At 38.5% G+C, this 10,802-nt stretch overlaps 1 long non-coding RNA gene across 1 annotated transcript in view; it reads left to right on the top strand.

Annotated features, from left to right (window-relative positions):
• The first annotated feature begins 984 nt into the window (after positions 1-984).
• The window catches only part of LOC128314731 (uncharacterized), a 307,891-nt gene continuing 298,073 nt past the window's right edge, over positions 985-10,802 (top strand). The window contains exon 1 of the long non-coding RNA XR_008296691.1: positions 985-1,253. This is a non-coding gene — a long non-coding RNA (uncharacterized LOC128314731). The remainder of the gene's footprint in view (positions 1,254-10,802) is intronic.

Raw genomic sequence — 10,802 nt, 5'->3', positions numbered from 1 at the left:
CCTGCTCTCTCTTAAAGTAAATAAACTTAAAAAAAATATATAAACAAACAAAAAAAGCCTTTTCCAGACATTGAAGTTGAAATATTATAGATGTTTTCTCATATTGCCTGTTTATTCCGCAGCAATGTTCTAATATTAAGGCTGTTGGGCAAATGTAAAAGAATGCATTTTTGTAACTTTATTTCTACATAAATTCTAACGTCAGCTAGGCCACATTACAGATGTGACTAAACTGTCCTATAACAGAGTCACAGCTAATTTATTTTCTAATGGAGTTTTATTACTGTTAATGTCACATAATTTGTTTTTGTTTTTCTGATTTATTTAAAAGTGCCCAACAAGCAAAAAGCTACTCTCTCTGAGGACATTGGAAGAAGGGCTGTTGGGTCCCTGCTGCTGAAGAGCCTTAGAAAGAGACACACCAGGCCTCCAAGGGGAGGCAGAAGACCCCGTCCAGGTCCAGGCAGAAGTGGAGGCAGGAGCATACACCTTCCTCAGAACCTGTCCCCACCCGTTTGCTGCCATACCCCGTCATTTATGGCCACATGGCCCCTATTACTTGTCCTTTATGACTTTTTCCTTGAGGCTAAGATCTCCAACAAAAGACTGGATGTCAGTCCCTCACTTTCGCCGTGTTCCCCACGTGGTGTCCGAACGTATTTTCCGAGTTCAGTTCTGTGAGCCCTGGGCTATCACTCCTCATGCCCCCGCCCGCGAGGCCTCCCCTCTGACCTGAGGACGAGCCACAGCACCACCCACCTTTCCTTCCGCAGAAGAACAAAAGCGTTTTCATCGCCCTGGGGAGCCGGCTGAGCACCTCTTGGATGAATCCACAGGACCCGACCTCTCTCCCTTCTTTTCCTTGCTCTCTCTGGCACTCCAGCACTAGGTCACGGGAGCAGGACTCGTGCCTCAAGCTCCTCAGCCTCTCACTTTCCAACGCAGAGAGAACTGTAGCCCGGCAGCAGGGTTAAACTCCACTGCACGTGCACACTGCATGTGCACACGGGCGTGCGCGCTGTAGCTCGTGCGCTGTAGGAACCCAGGTGCTCCGGGCCCTTCACGCACGCCGCCCCACCCACAACTTCAGAATTCTCCAGTGCGCAGCTGTGTGTCTTTCTCCGTCCACGAGCAATTAGCGGAGTGCCGGAAAGCACGGTGGCCTGTGGGAAGGGTGCCTTTTCCAAGAAAGGACCTGCGTCAACATGGAGACCCAGGACCTAGAAGCCTCGTTCTGCAGTAGACTTCTCCAGGTACCCCCATGCTTTCGTTTTTGTTGTTTTGATACGCTTCTTACCCGGTAAATGGCAGAAGCCTCAGTCCTGGAGCTTACTCTCCTCCTACATCTCTAGCCGGTTTAATTTCTGGAAATTAGGGGGGAGGGGAATAGGATTCGGGGCCCTTACTTGGTTTCACGAAGTGTGGCGACAGGTGTTCCCAAAGGGAAAACTGTGAGGCGGCAGTGTAGTATGCCGACCAGCCAAAGAAGAGAACTAAAAAGGCACTGACTGCCGTGGTAGCCGTCCTCCCCTACCTACACTAACATCTGTTCAGTAACACGAATCTGTTTCTGTTTGTGTGTGGGGTGGTGCTTAGTTCTTTCTCTTCCCTTCCCCCCTCTCTCCCTTCCTCTTTGTCATGTAGTCAAAAGTTTTATTGAGATCCACAAGTTGTGTATACAGAATTATAGACGTTCTGGGTGAAGTTCCCAGCAATGTTCTTCCCAGTATACTTTTTCTATTGGAAGACAGAGGGATAACCAACAATTCACTTCGTTATTGTTGCATTTTGGTATTTGGCTTTGTAAGGGGCTGACCTTTTTCAGCATCTATTCTTAAGGTGTTGCTCTTATTCCTAAGCCTGGCTCTTCTAAGGGCTCTAATGAGAGTTGCAGTTAACCATTTTGGTGGGGGTTTGAACAACAGCCTATTGCCTCTAAGCACCATGTTGTTGAAGTATATTTCAAGTGGAAGGAATAGCATGTGCGAAATCACTGCTCATCTGTTTATCCTTCCACTCATGTGCTTTGCCACATCACACTGATCTGTATTGTTTTTACGATACATCCTGTATATGTGAGTTTAGGAGTCAGCTGAAACGTCAAAGAAAAATTAAATGTAGAATTTTAGAGCTCACGTTTCTGTGACTTTCTCATCACCAACATATTGCTCTTCAAATTCTGACACCTTTAGTTGGACCTAAAGTTCAACTTCTTTCTCCTCTGCAAGTGAGGCTGCTGTTTTATGCTTAAATTGCACTTTCCTTTTCTGCTGGGTTGAATGTAGGACTCTTCTGAAATTGCCTTCCTTTGATATTAGCACCTTGAGTCTTACCTGAGTTGATTGTGCTCCAGTGTCTGAAGATAGGCACTCAGTTATACTGTTCACCTTTTATAGTTGTTTTTGGCAGAAGATTTTTGGTCTGATACAAGTCTGATATTTCACTGTGGCCAGTACTGGAGGGTCTCTCCTTGGGTCACTGAGTAGCTAAGCATCTAATATGTAGGAAGTAGAAATTCATTGAACAGCTTCAAGCAATACAATGACTGTTGTTTTACAAAGGTTATGCTGGAAGTAATGTGGTGGAATGGATTAGACAATAATTACATTGGAGCCATGGAGACAGTTGAAAAGGACATAGTTGTAATTTAGACAAGCAAATAAATAAATTGAAATAAGATAATAGAAGGCTGAAAGAGAGATTACAATAAATAGAAGGGAGGCAGCTTATAAACTTTGGGAAGAAATTACCCTTTTATATATTTAGGGTTAAGGTGACGGGAAGAATCAAGAAGTCTAGTCAAAATATAATGTAAAATATTATAATAGAAATGTAGATTGGAGATAATGGTGGCCTAGAATAAGCTCATAGCAGTGGTCAAATTTTGGATGCATTTGGAAGTAGTAAAATGAACATTTACTAATTTATTATAGGCCTTTGAGAAAGAAAGGACAGAAGAGTTTTGAACTGGGTATAGGAATGGGCTAACCTGTTCTAAAATCAAGAAGGCAGTGTAGAGAGCAGGTCTGTGTTTCAGAGTCAGGAGGTCAGTTTGGATATGCTAAAGGTGAGTTGCATATAGACAACCAAGTGCAAGTATCAGTTAGGCAGCTAGAGACCTGATCTAGCTTAGAGGTCAGAAGAGGGGACCAGACTGAAACTCTCAGTGTGGAAATCATTAATACATAGGTAAAATTCGAATTTCATGAGTTTGAATGAAATCATCCAGAAATGAGCATAGATTTTAAAAAAAAAGATTCCAGGTACAGAATTCTAGGTTTGTTTTTTTTTTTTAATTGGCACTGACAAGATTTGCTCTTACTTTGGATGTGGACTATGTTAGGGTTCAAAGACAATTCCAGTTTTTAAAAAGAAAAGTGAAGGTATAAATGGAGTGATCTGGAACACTTCAACATTGGAAATGATGTGCATCTAGAAAAGTTGACTGAAAAGGTGTAGCCAGATCAGTAGGACAATTGCAGTGTCTTGGAACCCAAATGAAGAAAAGTGTTTCAAGGAATGTGGCAATAATCACGTGTTACAAATGTTGCTATATTAATACTAAGATTGAGAAATGACTATTGGATTTCACAAAATGGAGATCTTGGTGGAGAACAGTAAGAATGATATCAGTCAAGTGCTAAAGGATAAGGGGAATTGCATTGAGAATGGGGAGAAATTGGAGGCAGTTATTATTGGCAGTAATTCAAAAATTTTACTGTAAGGAAAATGAAAAAAGTAAGGTAGTAATAGCTGGAGGGGGTATGGTCATAATGCTGTTTTTATGAGAAAACATCAGTATGCATTTATTTTGATTTTCATTATATAGTAGAAAAAAATATTGATGATCCATGAGTTACTTGAGAGGTGGTGGTGGGGAATTGCTGGATCCATGCTGTGAATTAGCTTGAGAGGGTGGGCTCTAGTGTACAGGAGGAGAGGCTAAGCTTTTGCTAAAAAGGTGGAAATTTCACCTACAGTAACTGGAAAGAAAATAAAATATTTTTGGCAAGTTGCAAACAGGTGGATAGATGTCCTGGGAGCCTGTGGAATTTTACTGTCTTTTTTCTCAATGAATCAGAAAACAAGGACACCAGCTGAGAGCAAATTTGAAGAGGTTTGAGAAAAAAAAATATGAAATGGTTAAAGAGAAGGACACCAAGGAAATAGCTTATCATTGCTGTTCAGTATTAAGGGCCCACTTGAGGTGCTCTTCCATGAAGGAAAGTGAGGACAGCATAGCTTTGTCTTTTTCTTCAATCAGATCAGTGTCTCAAATGAATAGTTTTATTTTTTTTAAGTTTATTTACTTAGTTTTGAGAGAGGGAGCACAAGTAGGGGAAGGGTAGAGAGACAGAGAGGGAGATACAGAATCTGAAGCAGGCTCCAGGCTCTGTTCTGCCATTGCAGAGCCCAACGTGGGGCTGGAATCCATGAACCGTGAGATCATGACCAAAGTGAGGTTGGATGCTCAACTGACTGAGCCACCCAGGAGCCCCTCAAGTAAATAGTTTTAAATAAGACTGGTTTAGCCAGCAAGTAAGAAAAGGGGCAAGTAAGAAAATATTAAGAAATGACCAAAGACTTTAATCAAGTAAGTAGGGAGGTGATGGTATGGTGGTATATGGGTAAAGGTCAGTGAAACAAGTGGTAAGATTTATGAAAGACAGATGGGGGTTGTTTGGAAGGATTTTTGGTGTTTGTGACTAGACAGTGTGAGCTGGACATGTGAGAGGTGGTGTTGAAATGAGATTATAGAGAGTGCAGTTATTGTTAATGACAAATTGCAGTGTGTGGCCATGAAGAGGAGATGGCTGAGAGGAGCTACAGAGAAAGATTGCTGCAGGGGTTGATGGCCACAGGGCAAGTAAATTTTTGCTTGAAGAGTTAAAACATTAGGTCTGCTTTTCAATAAGAAAGTTATATTTTTAAAAAATCTGGTAGATGTCCATCCTACTGCACAAGATGTCATGATATGTATGTTGATGTGGGGAAGGCTAGATTCAAATCACTCTCGGTGATGAACTAATTGTGGGACCTTGATGAACCAGTTATCCCTTCAAACCTTGATGCTTTGTCTTTTGGCACTGTCAGTGCCCTCCAGGTGAAGACCACCAGGGACACACCTGTAGTTGAGCAAGTTGGGTTTATTATTCATTGCACTATGAGAGAATGCAAACCATAGGGACCTCTTAGGCATCCCAGTAGGTGAGCACAAAAAGAAGTATGGGGTCTTAATGCCTCTTAACATTAAGGGATTTTATGCCAGGGGTTTTGATTTATAGGGGTGAACGCATGCTGACATGGAGAAGCTAATGCCATTGAAATATTTTTATTACTTACGTTTCCCCTGAGAAGGGGGCAAGTCATATCATGCAGTGCCTCTTGGGAGAGCATCCGTGCTGGTCAGCAGGCAGACAGGAATGTGAGAAAAGCCTATGCCAGAGTCTTTATTACTATAGTAATTGGATGTTCTTAGGTGGGAACAGCAGGTGAAACACAGATATTGGAGTTTGTGGGTGGAAGGTTTGTAGTATGATTTTCATGACCCTGTGAATGCTCGATTGTAGGGAGGATGTAAATAACTTTCTTTGGCTCTGCAGCCCTGTGATTAATGGATCTAAATAGACACAGAATTTAAGGAAACAAAGTTAGGAGACTTAGTCCTAATCCCCTCAATGATACATTCTTCCTGAATTAAAACCTTAACCAGGGGTGCCTGGGTGGCTCAGTCGTAAAGCGTCTGACTCTTAATTTTGGCTCAGGTCATGGTCTCACAGTTTGTGAGTTCACGCCCTGCATCGAGCTCTGTGCTGACAGTGTGGAGCCTGCTTGGGATTCTCTGTCTCCCTCTCTACTTCTCTCCTGTTCGCTTGCACACACTGTCTCTCAAAACAAATACATAAACTTTATGTAAACTTTAAAAATATATATAGCACTACCACAAGCTCCGTGGTCGGCACCAACGAGCATCTCCTGCAGGAACTGAGCCGGGCGCTTGCGCAGCACTAGGCCAAGGTGGAGCAGCTGCACTGGAGCTACAATGAGCTCAAGAAGACGCTGGGCCTGTTCCCCTGCGGCAGCTGCTAGGCCGGCCGCGTCGCCTCCAAGCACCTAGTTAACCGCGGAAGCTCTTTTCTACCTGGTACGATTGTGGGGCAGAGCTCTGCCTCCCGTTCATAGTCAGCTGAAGTTTTGAAACGTGTTCAGGGCCTACACCTCTGTTTTCTTTCTAAAACACCCTGAAAAGATGGGATTGATCTGCCTGTAGGCGAGTCTGCGAACAAGGACATGTAGGGGTAGTATTTGCAGGGAGGTGCTAACCAGGGTGGCTTCCTCTGACTCCACGCGGCTCCTCCTGAGATTGCAAAAAAAAACAAAAACAAAACAAAACAAAAAAACATTAATCCAAGCCCTTCACATGTTTTGAGACAAGACATATTGATGTTTTTTTGAGACCAGCATCATTAATTTTCCATGAAATATCTTGAGATAAAATGCAGTATTTTTCTCCCTAATGTAAGAGCGCTGTGTGTGATCATTAAATAATTTTGTGTGGCAAGATAAACTAACATTCTAAAAAGTGACTTAAAAAATATATATATATGGTAAAAAACCCTAAACACATGAATTATAGGAATGTGAGAAAGAATTGTAACCTTTCTAAGTTTATATTCCTAGCTAAAAATTAGGATAGTTGTATTTACCTTTTGACTGTTGTGGGGAAAAAAAAGAGACAAATTAAATTACATAGAATGGAATCTAATAAACAGATGTTGATTAACAAAATGTGAGTTCATTTTCTTTTTATATGGAAGAAATGAAAACATAATCCAGGTTTTTGTTGTTCTCATTGACTTAGCCTTGTACTTTCAGTTTTACACAGAGATTATTGCAAAACTCAGCATACTCTTTTGATTCACCAAATAAGCATTACATTCCCAGCTTTACTGAAGGATGTGTGGTGGGATTTATTTAGCAAATATCCACTTCTTCCTGCTTCTTCCCAATTGGGTAGAGTTTACTTCATATCTCACTGACTTGGGTTGGCCAGATACGTGGCAGAAACCAGTTGTCTTCTTGAACTCCTGCCATTTACCATGAAAAGAACATACTCAGGTAGCATGTGCTCTTAAGCCTGCATCTCAGAATGACACACACCTGTTGCATATGTGAATGTAAGCCTAGCTGACATTAAGAACCCAGCCAGGTTCAACCCAGCCACACTCAACATCTGTAGATTCGGGAGGAAGAAATGAATCTTTGCTTTTCTAAACCACTGAAAGTTTTAGATTGTTTATTGAATAATAATTTCTGAATAGTGGAGAGAGTGAGGGAGGGGAGCATATCACATAGCACATGGCATTTCATTCACAGTTTCTGGAAATGTTGCTTCTTTCCCCCTTCCCAGCTTCCACATCCCTCCTCTTCACTATCCCACAGCAGCTCAGTTTTGTACCTTCTCACCGGTTTCCTTTATTATGTAGAGTTGTCTTCTCCTTGCTAGTGGAACTCAGGTATTGTTTCTGCAGTCTGCATCTCACTGTATGCCTCCAAGTGATTGCCCACCTTACCACATTGCCTGATACCCCATGCCTGGTTACTCTCTATATGGCCACCCTCCTGCCTCATTGACTTCTGTTTAGGATTACCCACCAGTCCACATGAGGAAGACCTATCACCAGATTTGGGCATTTTCACCCATATCAGTCAATGCATTTCTTACCCAACTTGGGCTCTGACATTCAGGTTGGGATACCGTCCTCTTATGTGGTCATTCTCTTCATCTCTCTGTGGTATGGACCTTTCATGCTGTTTGAGCTCTAATAGAGAATGCTCAGCTGCCACACTTCCATAGACTCCACCTTCATCTTGCTTTTGCTCTGACTCTTCATACTCTAAATGATTTTCCATCACATGGACACCTTTATAACACTGCTAGGGCTTTTATATAAGTGATGATAATTTAGATTTCTTATTCTTCTTTAAAGATCTTTCATTTTTCTTCTTTTTTTAAAAAGTCTCTTTTATTTCCTTAAAAGATAATAATTATGAGGTTTTTAGTTATTATTTTGATGACCAAATAATATATACATAATGCATGGAAAAATATTCAGGCAAACACAGAAAAAATATCTGTAATTCTATCACTCAAGGATAAATACTTTAAAAAATTTAGTGAACCTCCTTCTGGTGAAAGGTGATTATTGTGTTTAGAAAAGTAACATATAAAAGTATACAAAGTGGAAACTGAAAAGCCTTCCTCTTCTATGAAACAGAATAGAGAGGCCTGAAATAGATTCACACAAATACAGTCAACTGATTTGACAAAGGAGTAAAGGCAATTCAGTGGAGCACAAGATAGTCTTTTGAACCTAAAACTGCTGTAAAAAATAGTCCATTATTATTTTTTTCTATTTTCTTTTTTTCTTGTGCCTTTCTCTAAGGTGGATTGATTTCTTGAGTATTTTTCCAGTCATTTACCATGCCCATTTTTATTTTATGTGAACACAAATAGGATCACACATATCAGTGCGTTTTATTATTTTAATAGTTCCTGGTTCTATTAGTTATAGTTATAAAGGATCATTTTTTGTTTTGAAAGTATTATTAAGATGTATTTTAAATCATACAAGTAATATGGAAGCATGCAATTAAAAAATAAGGTACAAAAAATATCATCCATCTGTGAGTAACCAACATTAATGATTGGTAAACATTTTTAGGCATACACGCAAATCTAATAACGGATGGATGGGTAGCTAAAGAAAAGGATGAGTAAATAGGTAGAAATAACTCTTTTAGAATGAAATTATACCGTAAATGGTATTTTAAAATTAAGAAAAAATATTTTAATTAATTTAGAGAAAATAAAGGGAAATTACAGAGATTGCTAGAGTTAAGATAATTTCCTTTTCCCACAATATTTATCAATTCCAAAACTATTCTGCTAAATTAAAACATCATGAAGATCATTAAGAGGTAATGAACACGTATCAGCTTTTACCCACCTCTCCATATCATAGGTTTTGTTGCCAACATCATTTTTATTTTTTCATAGTTTCTAACATGAAGATTCATTTTGCAACCTATTTATCTCTGTTTTGTTGATATTCATGATCCGATAATTTTTTATAGGAAGGACCTAATTGCCTTTTGTTTTTAGGTTTGAGCAATAACTTGACTCATTATAATATTCTTGTTTAATGCTCTCTTTCCCTTAGAGTGTTGACTTTTTTCTGTTGTAGTCTGCCATTGAATTTTTCTGAGAAGTCTGGGGGAGTCCAATCACCTCCTTTGTTCTAGATGATTTGCTTTTCTTCCAGTTCCTTGAAATATTTTCCTTAATATAAAGATTGAATAACTTAGCCAAGAAATACCTTGATGATGCTTTATGTTAACAATTCTGTACAGAATAGGGCCCTTCTAATCTGCAGATTCAAATTTTTCCTTAAATTACATGCAATTGTGTACTATGATTTTTCAGCGTTATAAAATTTCATTTATTAGATTTTCTTCGGGGACACTAAATGACTCTAGTAATCATGTTTCTCTGACCTCTATATTTCTCATCTCTCTAATTTCATTACTATTTTCACTTTTTCTCCACATTCACAGTGATTATTTTTAGTTTTCCATTAATTTGATGTTCAGAAAATACTTGTATCTTCTAATATATCTGATTTATTCTCTGTGATGGTATTATTTTCAGTTACCAGCTCTTTCTTTACCTTAGCCATCTCCATTTTTTTTTAAATCTCATTATAATGTTTGCAGTCCTGTTTTTGAAAAAGTGTTTTGTAGAATCCTTGGTCTTGTTAATGTACAAATGCTTTAAAAAATCTGTATCTGGGTCATTTTCCTTCCAAATTGTATTCTTAATCTGTATCTAGCATGCTAAATCCTTTTATCCTTTTCTTCTTCTATAACTTCCTTTTTTTTTAAACAAATAGAATGGGAGAATGTAGTATGATTTTACAGATGCCATATAATTTATTTTTCATTTTGTTTGTGAATTTGGACAGCTCTAATTACCCCTTCTCTTTAGTCTTCTGTATTAATAGAATGTGGATAAAATTTACCTTCCTGCCCTTAATTTTTACTTTTGTTATGTATTAAGAATAAATTCTAGAGTATTTTGTAACTATTTGTATGATAACAAAATTAAAACATTTTTGCTTTTTAAAAAAATATTATTTATTTTTGAGAGAGAGAGAAGCAGAGAGAGTGGGAGAGAATCTCAAGCAGACTTTGCACTGTCAGTGCAGAGCCTGACATGGGGCTTAAACTCACGAACCACAAAATCATGACCTGAGCCAAAATCAAGAGTAGGATGCTCAACTAACTGAGCCAAAATATTTTTGCTTTTAAGAAATTATATTTTGTGTGTAAGTGAATACTATCTTCAGATTTTATTTCATATTTTATACAGTAATATATATATAATTTGGAAAAATAATGAAACACTAGATATTTATTTAAAATATTTTGATTACAACCTTGCTTAAAAATATTGAAATATATTTCAAAAATATATTTTGATTTCTTAAAGTTTATCTGCAAGAAATATTTTTGTTACATGAAGTATCTGAAGCAAAGATTTAATGAAGTATTTCGAGAAAATACTCTGTTAGAACTATTCAGAAATAACTGCAATCTATTTGTAAAGAAATAATAAAAGTACTGAAGTCGTTAGGATTTTTAAAAATTAAATGTGTTCCATGATGCATGATTAACAGGAGTTTCCTTTGGCCCATTGGTTCAATTTAGTATTTTGAACACTTTAGGGGAAAAATATTCTA

The sequence above is a fragment of the Acinonyx jubatus genome, chromosome A2 (genome assembly GCF_027475565.1).
Source record: "Acinonyx jubatus isolate Ajub_Pintada_27869175 chromosome A2, VMU_Ajub_asm_v1.0, whole genome shotgun sequence".
NCBI classification, from domain to species: domain Eukaryota; kingdom Metazoa; phylum Chordata; class Mammalia; order Carnivora; family Felidae; genus Acinonyx; species Acinonyx jubatus.
This window is presented reverse-complemented; position numbering and strand designations above follow the sequence as displayed.